Source organism: Chiloscyllium plagiosum, chromosome 27 (assembly GCF_004010195.1).
Source record: "Chiloscyllium plagiosum isolate BGI_BamShark_2017 chromosome 27, ASM401019v2, whole genome shotgun sequence".
NCBI lineage: Eukaryota > Metazoa > Chordata > Chondrichthyes > Orectolobiformes > Hemiscylliidae > Chiloscyllium > Chiloscyllium plagiosum.
In genome coordinates this window covers 24,092,443-24,105,959 of record NC_057736.1, presented here as the reverse complement: position 1 = coordinate 24,105,959, position 13,517 = coordinate 24,092,443, and the positions used below count along the sequence as shown (strand labels likewise).

The 13,517-nt window shown below is 39.7% G+C and overlaps 1 protein-coding gene across 3 annotated transcripts in view; it reads left to right on the top strand.

The window, feature by feature from the left end:
* Positions 1–2,659: 2,659 nt before the first annotated feature.
* Positions 2,660–13,517, top strand: part of LOC122563655 (hippocalcin-like protein 1) — a 149,843-nt gene continuing 138,985 nt past the window's right edge. The window contains exons 1-2 of one of the 3 annotated variants that reach the window (XR_006315685.1): positions 2,660–2,816; positions 3,293–3,358. The gene's annotated coding sequence lies outside the window, so the exon portion shown is untranslated. The remainder of the gene's footprint in view (positions 2,817–3,292; positions 3,359–13,517) is intronic. The other 2 variants (XM_043717677.1, XM_043717676.1) reach the window with 2 other exon arrangements.

Genomic DNA, 13,517 nt, shown 5'->3' with positions numbered 1-13,517 from the left:
AGAAAGTATTTATTTCAGTAATGCAGCTGTCTTCCAATAAGGAAGTTTAGGAAATTATGTACACCAGATAAGGTAACGGAATGATTAGCAGTGTTTGCAAAGAATGCTACATTCTCTGAAGGATATCTGAGAGCTAAAAGATTCTCCAGGGCAAATTTGATCTACTGATCAGAGTCAGAGTCAACAGTGCTCAAATGAAAGGCCTACCATTCTTCCAGACCTGAAGAAAATGTGTACTAAGAGAATTGTGGAAAATTTAGACTGTCCTCATTTGTGAAGTCAGAGATTTGGGGGAGAAATTGGTAAAGGTAACATAGTTATATACATGATTATACAATTACTTAATGATGGGGATACATACTTGGGCATGGATGGGAAGGGAATGTTAAGACTATCAATTATTTTTCTTATTTTGGTTGGAACTGTGGCTTAAGGAGATTTGAACTTTGAACAACTTGTTTAAAAAAAGAGGAGAGAACAAAAGACAAACATTTGCTGTTGGAAACTGGCCTGGAAAGATAATGCAAGTTAATTACTGCTCTAAAGAAACTGTAGATGACCTGGAACTGAGATGTTGCTGTGTTCAGGGACTGGCAGCTGGTTGCATTTTGAATTTGTCATTCAAAGGAGGAATGGTGCTAGCCAACCAAACATAGAGAATGTTGAAAAAAGATGAGTTAACTGACTCTGGCTGGATTTTGGAAACTTCTGGACTAGGGTTGGTTTTGTTTTTTGCTCTCTCTAGTTATTGTCCAGTTATTGACTTGTTGAAAGTTCTGAGAAAATAATCCCAGTCTGTAAGAAATCAGTACAAGTCTTCAGAGATCTGCAGAATTTATTTGCATTGAGAGGTAACTTTGGAATTTGAGTAAGATATACAGCCTTACGTATCGGTAATGCATAATCGAAGGATTTCATGAAGGTATGGTATTCATAATTGAAACAGTTATTTAACTGGCAAATTATGATTTTTCATTTTATTTTTCAATTTGTCCCTTAACCGTGTCTGTCTGTTGGTGTGTGTGGGTGTTTAGATCAAAGAAAATCAGGCTTACATCATAGAAATTAATTAAATTGCTTTGTTGTTTAACTGTGTTCTACTAAAGTTACATTATTGATATTTTTTTGTTTAAGTTATAAACTTGATGTCTAATATCAGTTATTTAAAGTCTAGGTCAAAACAATCGAGCAATTTGGAGGGCCATTGAATGTTTTAATGTCACTGTTATGAATCCAGTGATATTGAAGTTAATTTGGTTTGGTTTGCTATCCCTGTATTGCAACAATAATGGTTTGGAATGGATTATTGTGGACATTGGCTCCACCCAATCTACTGATGTCACAAGCAGTCTATGGATGGAACCAAAGAGTTCTACACTTGGTGTCACAGGGAATTGTTTGTACTGGTTAAGTAAGATTTTAGTAATTATGTCTGACTAAATGTATGTATTATTATCATACAATAAACCTTGTCAGCTAGGAATAATGCTTCTTCTGTAGATACTCCATGGTCTTCTCTTATTTTTAATTCAATCATGGGATGAGGGTGTCATTAATTGCCCAGAGGTGTCTGGGGCCATGTCTAGGCCATACCAGGCGTGGATGGCAGTTTCCTTCCCTAAAGGACATTAGTGAATCAGATGGGTTTTTTTTCCTGACAATGGTCATTGATCAGTCTCATAATTTTATTGAATTCAAATTCAACCATTAGGATTTGAATCCAGGTCCCCAGAAATATTACCTGGCTTTCTGCATTAGCAGTCTAGCACTAATACTGCTAGGCCACTGCCTCCTCTCTTCTCTCCCACTGTACACTGGATCATCCCAGGGCAAAGGGGGATTGCTAGCACCAAGCTACCTCAAATTATGCTTACCCAGTATTATATATTGGTAAAGGGGTAGATACGAGAAGGTCCCAGGACCAGTCATTTGGGAAAATACCACATTCAGGAGTATGTTTTGTGACCAATTAAACTACCTATAAACCAGGGCTGGAATTATATTTCCAGATTGACCTTCATAGTAACTCCCTCCCATCCACACACCTATACCCATAATGTTCCAATCGGTACATGTCTCAGTCACCCATTTCCCAATCTGAAGATATTATTATAAAGTCCGGGATCAGCTAAACTTGCTGTGTTACTGTGACATATCTTATTAAAGACGCAGATAATAGCTTTCCCGTTCGTGCTAAAGTTTAACACTGCAAAATGCCGCATTTCTTTGCAGCATTGCAAGACCTTGCTGTGGCTTAAGGCACTTTAGTATTGGTCAATGAAATCTCCACCCGTGAGCTTCAACTGGAAATGTCGTGTAAGACAACTCGTCTATGCCGCAACTCCTGTGAATCAGCGTGATCGAGCCGCAGGGTTCAAGAGCATCTCCTCCATTCATTGATACAGCATGGACATCCTGCTGGAAGACTCAGTTCGCGGGAGTACACCAAAACCACGCAGGAGCCGGGGGGGTCGGGGTAGGTGGGATAGCTCCATACTAACTTTTCCCTTCACTCCAGGAAATGGGGAGCCAAAGTGTCAGTCTGTTTTACAGTCAGAGGGTGCAGACAAAGCCCATATCTAATTTGTGTTCATAAACTGAAGGCACCAGTTGCGGCGTATGTTCTGAATGTGTTCGTTCCACCCCTGCGAATGGAATGGGCGCGCTCTCCCTGTTTCAATCAGCCCAGCTGTGAAGTGTTACATTGTTGCATTGTGCTTCTGAACTGTGTCCATTTCACATCGTCCTCACATTAGGACATGCTTCATATAAGACAGCTAAGGTACAGGCAACACTGTATTTGATCGTTTAACAAGGTAAAGGACAGCGCTTGAAATATATACCTGGACGTATAATCTCCAGTGTGGAAGATAACGGTTTTATTTTCGTGAGCACTGACAATCTGAGCTTAAACCGGACAGCAATTGTTATGTGTCGCGATTTTCTCTGCAGCCTTTATAATTTAACAGATCGCGCTAATTTACTTGCGATGACCTTGAGTGCCAGTTATTCTTGGTGTCTCCGTGTATTTGTGTAGCACATCATACCGGTTCACCTTTAACTACTTTCAGTGAGATTGAACGCGGTTTAAGTAGATTTGCATATAGTTTAAAGAGTCGTGATCTGAACTTATACTGTACACTAGATGAATGGATGATGCTGGAAGTTGAATTATTTGAGGTATTTCGCTGCGGGGGGGAGGGGGGTGAAGTTATTAATCCACGATTTGTGATTGAAAGAAGATGATCTTGGTTGTTTTAACATGGAACAATTACCATATTTCTAATTCCAGCACGAAGTGGATTCTTCCTTAGAACAACTTTAGTTTTCCCCCATACCATCTCTCACTTCTGATCTGGTAAGCCGAAATTCAATTGCTATGAAACGAGTGGTTGCCTTTCTGTGGTTATTTGCATTGCTGGGGATTTGCAGGGATAAATCTCTGTGTACAGCCCGTTAATCAGGCAGCGGTAAATCCCTTGCCCATAGCGAGTGAGCTTGAGCCGCTGTTGTCTCTGGTTCAGTTTTACGCTGAATTAATAGATGCAATTCTATTATAAAAGTCTCATTTTATTGTGCTCGCTGTAGATACAAAGAAGGATTATTTGCGCATTTTGGCAAAATAAAAAAGGTCAACTGGATGTTATTCATTTGATTCGGGTTTTCCCAACTGGAAGAAACCTCGGGTGCCATTTTTGAGCTATTTTCTATGAATTTGGGCATGCAAAATATTCACTTTGATTTAGTATTTATGTTTAAAGTAGAAATTAATATTGTTGGGTTTCCATTGTCTTGCTGCAAGAATAAGTGACCTCTGCATAAGTTAGGGTTGCATTTTATACTGCTAGATTCAAGTTGATGGAAAATGGTTTTGGGTGCACATCAATGCAACTTTTAACGATAAAGAGCACCAAAGCCTTTGAGGTGTGAGTTCCAGTGCAAGAATCTGTTTAGCACCGGTTGAGCTCCCAGTGGTGTGCAATTTCCACTTCACCTCTTGGGATTTTGACAGCTCCTCAATGGTTAGATAAAATCCAACATGTTCTCCTGTGCCAGTTCTGTTGCTGCAATCTACTAATCAATTTCCAAGCAACCAACTACCTCTAGTCTCAATATGTCAGTTCACATATTCCTCCTGTTAAGAGCAATGTGAAATTTGGGTCGCTGAAAATTTTGCCCAGTTTAATATTCCCAGGCCAATGTTTAGATCCAGAAGTTCATCTGATTTGAGGACTTACCTCTACCCAAGGTAATTTGTCACAAACTGTTCTTGTGGTGCTGTTTGTTGTCAGGTGTCCTTATACTCTACACTGCATAATTTTGATATTTAGTTCTCATTTATGTACTTTTGTTCATTAATGCATTGCAAAAAAAACTTGAATTTATGTAGCACCTATAACTTGGAAACAATGTTCCAAGACCTTGTACATGTATAATTGATATTCTCACAGCACAGAATTTCTAAGTAGCAAAGTCGATCAGTTCTGCTGCATTTTCACTTTCACTGGAATGAATCAATGACATTTTAAAATATCACTTTTTTTTGGCTTTGCATTGGTACAAATGACTTCCTGATTTTTAAGCAGGCTATCTAAGTGATGCAGGAATAAAGATATACTTTCGGCAGCTGGAAAAACAAACCTTGAGTATTGACAATCAATTTCCATCCACTCCCCCAGGCAATCGTAGGATGTTTGCCTTCCCTTTTAGTCGGGGAAAGACATATGTCTGTACATAGTTTGGTAACCACACATATGGATAGCTCTACTATGAACAAAATAATTTGATGATGTGAGTTTGGAGAACCAGTTTGCACACATTCCAATTAGTAACTAACTACTTAGATAATGAATTTAACAAATTAACTTATTCTCCGTGTAAATTTCAAGAACCGGATTCAATGAAAATAGATTGAAATAGAAGATTATTTGAAGTGAATTCAAAAGCTATAATCTAATCAGATTTTGCCTTCCTTTATTTGATTTCGAAGAATCTTTAAGGTACTTTGTTTTTGATGCATTGATGATGCTTGAGAAATGCTTAGTGACATTGAGCACACATATATTTTTAATGATGTTTATCATCACGATTCATTGCGTTTTTATATTGAGAATAATTAATACCCAGGAGCGATTACAAGGCAACAATTGAAGTGGGGTTCACATGACAACAAACCATAAGAGCTCAGTTCAAGTGGTTCATAACCACAGCCTTGAATTACTCCCAGGTCTGTTTGTTTTTAATAGCATACTGTACAGTAGTATTGCATTTTGGCTCCATTTACTTGGGTGTGATTGCTAGTTCTATATGGTACTCAAATAGTGCACTTCATGTGGCTAATGTATGAGCTTAGCTGCACAAAGTATTAATGGTTTCAATGTGATCACTGCAAATTTTTGAAGTGGCAATTTGCGGTTAATTACTGAGAAATAATATAAGAATTATATATCAAAAAGCATCGAGTCACCTGTAGAAAAATACCATTCTACTAAATGTAACATTTAACTTCCTTCACGTAATCTTGGCTTAAATTCATTGTCTTGGCTGTTTATTCTTGCAGCAGGCTTGCAGCACAAATTAATCATTTAGCTCCTTCCTGTTTCTGAAAGAATGATATTGCATCTCCGCTAATTCAACTCTTTATTTGTATATGTGGTGAATGTTGGTTCACTGCTCAATGGAGTGATAATTTGTGGTCAATTAATAATGTGTATGTTTGAGTTATTGCTGACATTGCTAGTCTACTTTAGCATATACAGACAAAACTAAAATTTAGGAATCATTTGTCTCCCACAACAAACATGAGAAGAGAGCTAGCCTCCCACTGGCTAATCACAGCGTTTGATGTTCTTGGGAGTGGTAATCAGGTGTTGGTATGGACAGTGTAAGGGAGGATCACATTTGTTCCTGTATTTTCCACAGATTCTGGCTTATCAAAGCTGCGATATATGTGTGGATTAAAATGGAGCTCAGCTTGTACATAACAGATTTTTTAGTTAAAATGGGTCAACCTAACAGTAGGGCAGTCTCTGCATTGGATCCAAAATAGTTTCAAAAAAATTCTTCTTTCAAATATTTTAATGAAAGAAAAAGACTTGTTACCAGATAAGGGCTCTGTCCATTCCATCTGTTAAATCTGTCAAACGCATTCCAAATGTAGTATACGTACAAATGATGAATATTAATCTGCTCTCTGGTGACATTCAGTTGGTTTTTAATACAGAAATTTGCACGTAGTCTCTGATGTGGACAAACCTCAGCTACAATGTCCTGTCAGTGAGAATCTGCAAGAATTTTACTATGTAACTGAAAATAGTCTACACTTCTCACAAATATGAGAGATCGACTTTATTCTGTGGAAACATTCTTCATTTCAGTGAGGGTTCATGTTTACACATGTTAAAATCCTTAAAGAGTCCAGAATCCTGTGTGATTGGTAATGATATTTATTGTGTTGTAGCAATATGGAACTGGTGGGACAAGTGTTTGTATCAAAACATCCCATTAGCTAAGAAACAATAATATTACAGGCAATCAAATGTGGTGGAGACCCAGTAAACCAGGTTTCCATCCTTTGATTGTATAATGTGTGTTTCCAGTGATCTGCAGGGCAGGTTTGCACTTGAATCAGATGAGTATTTGATTGCAATATGAAAATATGTAATGGGTAGAAGAGCACTGCAGTTGTTTCATAACATGCCCTCCATTTCTTTCCAGTCCTTGTGCTGGCAGTATTTAATTCCAACTTATGCTTACGTGAGGTGAACAATCAGGGCTATTTAAATTGTACATGGAAATAGATTTGATGTTAACAATTTTTGAAGCCATTTTTTATTGCATAGTTTTGGTTTCTTGATTAAGATTCTTGTGATCCGTCATGTCAACCAGTATCAGTCTTTACTTTGCCTTTCCTGGCCTCATGGTAGGGATGTGACAACCCTTTGCTGGATGATTTTTCAGAAATACTCCAGTCATGGCACTAAAGGGTGGCTAGCATTCCAGTTATGGCAGATTGCAAAAATGTTATGTGCAAAAATAATATTTGCAGCTAATTACACCTGTCAAGCAATGGATAGTCACAAGCTTCATGACATTGAAGGCACATATTTTAAAATTGTTCCACCTGCTTTCAGGTGAAGTGGGCATAGCATTGACAGTGACTGTACCTAATGGGTCTTGGCCTCCAGAAAGACTCTACCATAATCCAAGCTGCAATCTTCACCTACGCAGATGGTGATAAAGAGGCCTCGCCCAATATCACACACTCCTTGCAACTTATTTTTTGCAGCAGCACCTCCAATTCAGCAGCCAGTGGATTAGGTGTGCAGACGTAGAAAAGGCAGCTCAGCAATGGATACTGTTTCTTTTGGTCTTCACCTGTCACATTTAATTCCTATCCTTTTCAATTGTAAGGGACTGCTAACAGATGGAAAAGACTATTGGCCCCTTCTGTAGCGTTCCAGAACGTGTATCCCTGCCCCATCAGTTAATTGCCCTCATACATAAACTATCTTGTTCTGTATTTCTCCACCACAATGCCACCTTATCCTGCATTTGGACCTGCGGCATATTATGGTAATGGGGTAATCTACAGAATCTGAATGCTTTTAGGACATTATCATTCTAGCAAATTATTACACCATTTATGGAGCTTTTATCACTCCAGTATAAACTTAGTCTTTGGTCCCTTAAGTTCATGGGACACTTAGTGTGGATGTTTGGTTATACCATTCATCACCAAATGCCCAACCCCACAAAGTACAGTGGGCCCTGCTGTTCCTGACTAAAATTGTTCACTCTTCCAACATCATTCTGGAAAGTGAAAATAATGCTCCTTTCCCCATCCCATTCCTCGTTTCTATACTCCATTGCATATAGTCCTCTGAAATGTTTCCCATGTGTCTCTGAATTTGTGTCCAGCGACAACTTTCAGACATTTGTGAATGGATTACATTGTCACTAAAATTGGCATTCTCTGATCAGCTGCTTTAGCTGCTTCCTTCCTTTTACCTAGTTCATCAGGCCAAACAACCCCCATTCCCAAGCCCTGAACTCACATCCTGTTCTAGTTTATTTCCTATTTCTCACCCATTACATGCATATCTTGTCCGTGAGACTTCCCTCATGCATTCTTTGCCCTGATTTCGTCTATTTTGATCACATAGCTTTCTTTCTTGGCCCCAATTTTGTCAGAAATTAAGTGTCTTATCTCTGCAGGTACTGCCCTTTTTCTCTTTTAAATCTGCCTTCATCTCTCCTTTCCTCACTAAAGTTACCCTTGGTTCCTTTGATTCAGATCTATGCCACAATTTGTTTTGTAACTCCATATCTAAACCTCTCCAATGAGCCTTTCTGGCATTGCACAGCACTGTAAGGGTATAAAGCAAAGCTACAAATGACATTCTACATAAATGTGACAAAAGTATTCTTATGCCTTGTTCTTCTTGATTTGATTTTTGGCTTTTTCATTGCTGATGAAATCATTCTCCTCCTTTTGTTGTTAAAACAGAAAATAGTGAAAACAGCCTGTATCTGAAGAGAGAGAAACAAAGTTCATGGGTAGAATTTAATACAGGCATTGAGGGTCTCTTCTATTGGCTCAAGAGCCAGGAAGAACCCTACATCACCTACTTTTAGGCACTGAATGCAGCAAGGCTTTCCTAATCGGGCAGTGATGGGCTTTCGCTATGATTAAGGCCCCCATGGAGTGTGGTTCCACTCAGAGCTACCTACCTGCCCTTGAATCTGACTCCATTAAATTACTCTATTCAGTCAGTGACACCCTGCTGCCACCCCATCTTGTCCTCTCTCACTCATGCCACTCCCTTGAGGAGATGCCCTTTGCCACTAATTGGGCAGCAGAGAAGAAGGATATCTGCCCTGGGGTCCTTAATCCCGGGGAAAGTCCATCACTGCCCAATCTGCTGGCTGAAGATCCAGGAAGAACTCTATATCACCTCCTTTTGGGCACTTAATACAGCAAGTCTTTCCTAATGAGGCAGTGATGGGCTTTCCCTGAGACTAAGGACACCAGAGGCAGATATCCCTTTCCTCTGCTGCCCAATTAGTGGCAAAGGGCATCACCTCTCAGGCAGTGGCACGAGTGAGGGAGGACAAAATGGGGTGGCAGCAGGGGGTCACTGACTCAATAGGGTGATTTAGTGGGGTCAGATTTAAGGGCAGGCAGTTGGCTCTGAGTGGAACCACACTCACTCCCACTTTGTACGTCTGGGTCCTCTAATGAATGCCTGATGATGAAGGATCGCCTTTGGGAACCTGCTATCAAGGATTTGCTTTTCTGGCACATTGGTGGCCACTTCAGCCACCATGGAGATCCCACCTGAGTTGGTTGGAAAAGGTCTGAAAGTGTGCATTACTGACTCACGAGGGCCCCATTGGGTGGTGAGAAGGGAAGGCTGTCCTTGAGCCTTCCTTGCCTGAGTATAATAGCTGCAGAGGCAGGAAGGTATGCAGCCCTTACTCTGCATCATCTGACCCAATCCAATGTTCCTGCCTCCAAACTCACATTAGGAGAGAGGATTAAATTCCATGCAGCATTTTGGGTGAGAAGATTCTTGCTATTTTGCTTTTGAATTCTTCCTTCCATCCTGCTGGGAGGATTGCCTTGTTTACTTCCAATCTTATCTATCCAGTCATGGCCAGGGATCACCTGCAATGTTTTCTATTCCCAATGCTGTGTTGCTGCCTCTGCCCTCCCTTTAGAATCTGCTTTTGGTCCCTCTGCTGTTTCTGACCTGACCAAACAACCCAAATATGTGTATCAGGTTCCACTTCTACACTGATGACATCCAGCTGTGTTTTCACTTCTTTTCTCACCTCTCCACTGTCCTTGACATGATACACTCTCTTTATTCAATATCTATTCCTGGAAGTGCATATTGAAAGACAAAGCCATTGTCTTTGGCCTCCACCACCCACTCCATCTCCCCTTTTGGTCACTGCTTCTGTCTGAACTAGTCTATTTGAAACTTAGGTATCACTTCTTTGATGCTCAGATGAGCTTCTAACTTCATATTTTCTTCATCGTCAGGGCTACCTACCCCCACCCTGCTTCAGCTCTGTGGCAAGAGCCCTCATTCTTCCCTCTCTTAACCCTGGAATGATGACACCTGGTCAGTCTCCTATCTTCTACATCAACATTATTTCATCCAACATCTTGATACTAACTTTGACCAACTTCAATTCATCCATCACCATTGTGCTTGCTGACTTAGGCTGGCATTCCTTTGTTCTGGCAATGGCTCAGTTTTAAAAGGTTGAGTTTTGCTGGCAAAGTCCTCCACTGCCTTGTTTCTCTCCACCCCCCATCCCCCGCCCATTCAAGCTGAGTTCTGTAAATTTCTCCTCCAATTCAGTCCTCCTCGTACATCCCAAATTTTAAAGGTTCTATCACTAACTGTCATACCTTCACTTGCCTGGGGCCTAAGCTCTCTCCTTTTTTTGTAAAACAATCTTTACATCTCACTGCCTTCATCTTGTGGCCAAGGGTGAATTTGGTGGTTGAAATTCCTGTGAACCTTGGACTGTTTTACGAAGTTAAAAGCATTATATAAATGCAAGTTGTCATTATTAAGATGCAGTTCATTTATGTTGTAAAATGAGCTGGAGTTGGATCGATCCTCTAATTTTCTGACATTTATCTCCAAGCATATCTAATGATGTTAAGCGACTTTCATAACTGACATTGACCGTGAAATCATTAATGTTGTGTGTTTTTTTTTAGCAGCATATACATGCAATTAACAGCTCTTGTGTTATCCCACTAGGTCTTGCATGTGCAATGTGACTAGACTGAGCTGCATAGTGCACACCAGCCTGCAGCTTGACCCTTTTTGCAATAACTAATGTGTGGGCACTGAGAGAACCATTAGCAGGTCTATCACTTCAGTTGATCTGCTGGGAGGCACTACCAGCTGGGTTAAGCAGTGACAGAGCAAATTTAACATTTGGTATTCCTTTGTGCAGTATAGCAGAATATAATTTTTAGAAGTTAAATATAGAATACGATACAAGTAATTTTTTAAAAATACAATTATTTTTTTTAATCAAGGGTCTGCAATTAATATTATCTTTTCCATTTGATCATCCACTAGTTTAGCTTACTTTCTGCATGTCACAGTATTTTGTTTGCTGAGTCTCTGGGTTTAGGACACTGAATCAACTTGGGCAGCAGTTTTATCAATGCTGGCAGCCTTTTCAAGCTTCACCCAATTGGTCATTCCCAAATCAATGTGTTGTAGACTTTTCAAGCATGGAGGCAGTGTGATTGAGCCTGACTCACTCTTCACCTCAAGTTCATAACTGCAATTTCCTGTACAACTGGCTGGTTTAAGAGTATGTCTGGCTGTTTGCCTCCCTCTCTCTCTAACCTGAGAACACTGAGACCCATTGCAGTCTTTGAGTTCCTGCTATGATGTCTTTCTTGATGGTTGAACACTGGACTTTGTCATCTTGTTTGATTTTGGTACCCTACCATGCAATGGGTTTTCCCTTTTGAAAAGTTCGAAAATTCTATGCTCTGGTTTTCATGGAAAACCAAGAGAAGAGCTGACCAAGTGGGAAGACCACGGATAAGGTTTCCCACTCTGCTTCTTAGACCACTAATTTGTAAGCAATAGGAGCTTAAGTCAGCTCTGTCACTCATTAAAATCATGAGTGATCCAATTGTGGCCTGCCAGTAACCCTTGACTCTTGAGCAGGTAAGAATATCTTTATGGGCTTTGAATTCCATAAGTGGGAAATACCAGGTCATACTGACTTTAAAGGCTGTTCTATCCAATGTTCTTTGTGTGTTGCAAATCCCATTGGCCAGGGCTATATTGCTATATAGTCTCATGATACTTGTCTTGCTGCATTGTGAAAGCAACCATTGTAATGTGAATAGACAATACATTATCATTAGATATAGGGAGATGAGGGGTCTTGTAAGATAGCTACACACCAAAGAGTCGAGAAGTGAAGGAATGATGTGCCTTCAAAATGCTCATCAATCTGAATCCTATCTGACTGCAAATTGTGAATAAGTGACTCATTTGGCAATTACCAAAATTGAAGGCTCTCCCATTAGCTTTGAGTGTGTATGTGGTGATGGAGTGAAAATAGTATCGAGATTGTTGAGACAGATTCTTGTTGGAATATTCAAGCAAGTCAAAATTGAGTAGCAATACAGTCCTGAAGAATTTTCCTGAAGAAGGGCTCATGCCCGAAACGTCGATTCTTCTGCTCCTTGGATGCTGCCTGACCTGCTGCGCTTTTCCAGCAACACATTTTTAGCAATACAGTCAGTAAGGTAGTGATGCCTTCCACGGTAAAATGCTGTGTTGTATGTGAAGTTTGGATCTTTTTAATTATGATGATTTGGGGACAGTATCAATATGGTGGAACTGTAGCCCTGTATGAATCAACATTGGCAAAAAAGGGGGGAACAAACTGGAAATATACTAAAACTAAATTGTGCAAATATGGAGGATTCAACTCTACTTGGACATCAACAATCATAGTATCTCAATTGAAACAGAACAGAAATTAAACAAATTTCATTTTTGTTTTAACTGAACAACTTTCCCATTTAAAAAAAAAGTTATCTCTGAGTAAGAGCTAATTGGGACAATTTATGACCTGGTGTACTATTTAAAGATAGATGATGACTATTTTTTGCTGGAGCCCTGATGAGTGTACATAATGAATCTATAATTTATTCCTAAAATAGCTGACCCTCACCCTGGGAGGAAAACTTCAAGCTGGAAAATGACGTGGTTCTCTGTTTTTATAGAGTAAAACCCCAGCCTGTTCTAACATTCTTCTGCAGGGGTATGTTTCACTGAAGAATGGTATTAAATGCCTAATTTATTTTGAAAACACTTACTAATCCAATCTTGTTTTTCAGTTGGCATGTACAACTATTTTAATGCACCAAACTATATGATAGGTTCTGGTACCTGTAATAATTACAAATATTGCATATCTGTGATGTTTCTCTTTTTTTTTAATGGATAGTTGCAACCAAGTTAGAGGTGATCAGATTCCCTTCATTTTATCACTCCACCCTATTACAAAAATGTTTAACTGTAAAAAAGAGACAATTATGCCAATAGATAACTCTGTATGATTCAGCTATACTCCTTAAGAAAGAAATAACATTCATTGCAAACAAACTCCTACTCAACCAACGATGGTAAGATTTATTTAACAAAATGTTTAAATTGTGCAACCAAATGCAACTACTTGAAAACTCACGTGCATGTGCCACGCATAAACGCGCTCGCAGAACGCACTCACTCCAAGTTTCGGACGAGGTGTGAAATAACTCCACAGAGGCCAGTACGCGGTCAACAAGTCACCCCTAATTTACACATGGAGAGCTCTTGACATTGATCCAGTTTCCTCAGCGCCAGCTGTCAGAGTGAACAGAACCTCTGACACTCCCATTTATATCTGTCAGCCAGAACTCCATGATTGGGGCTGTCAGTCTGGTGCAATCAGGGAATTCATATTTT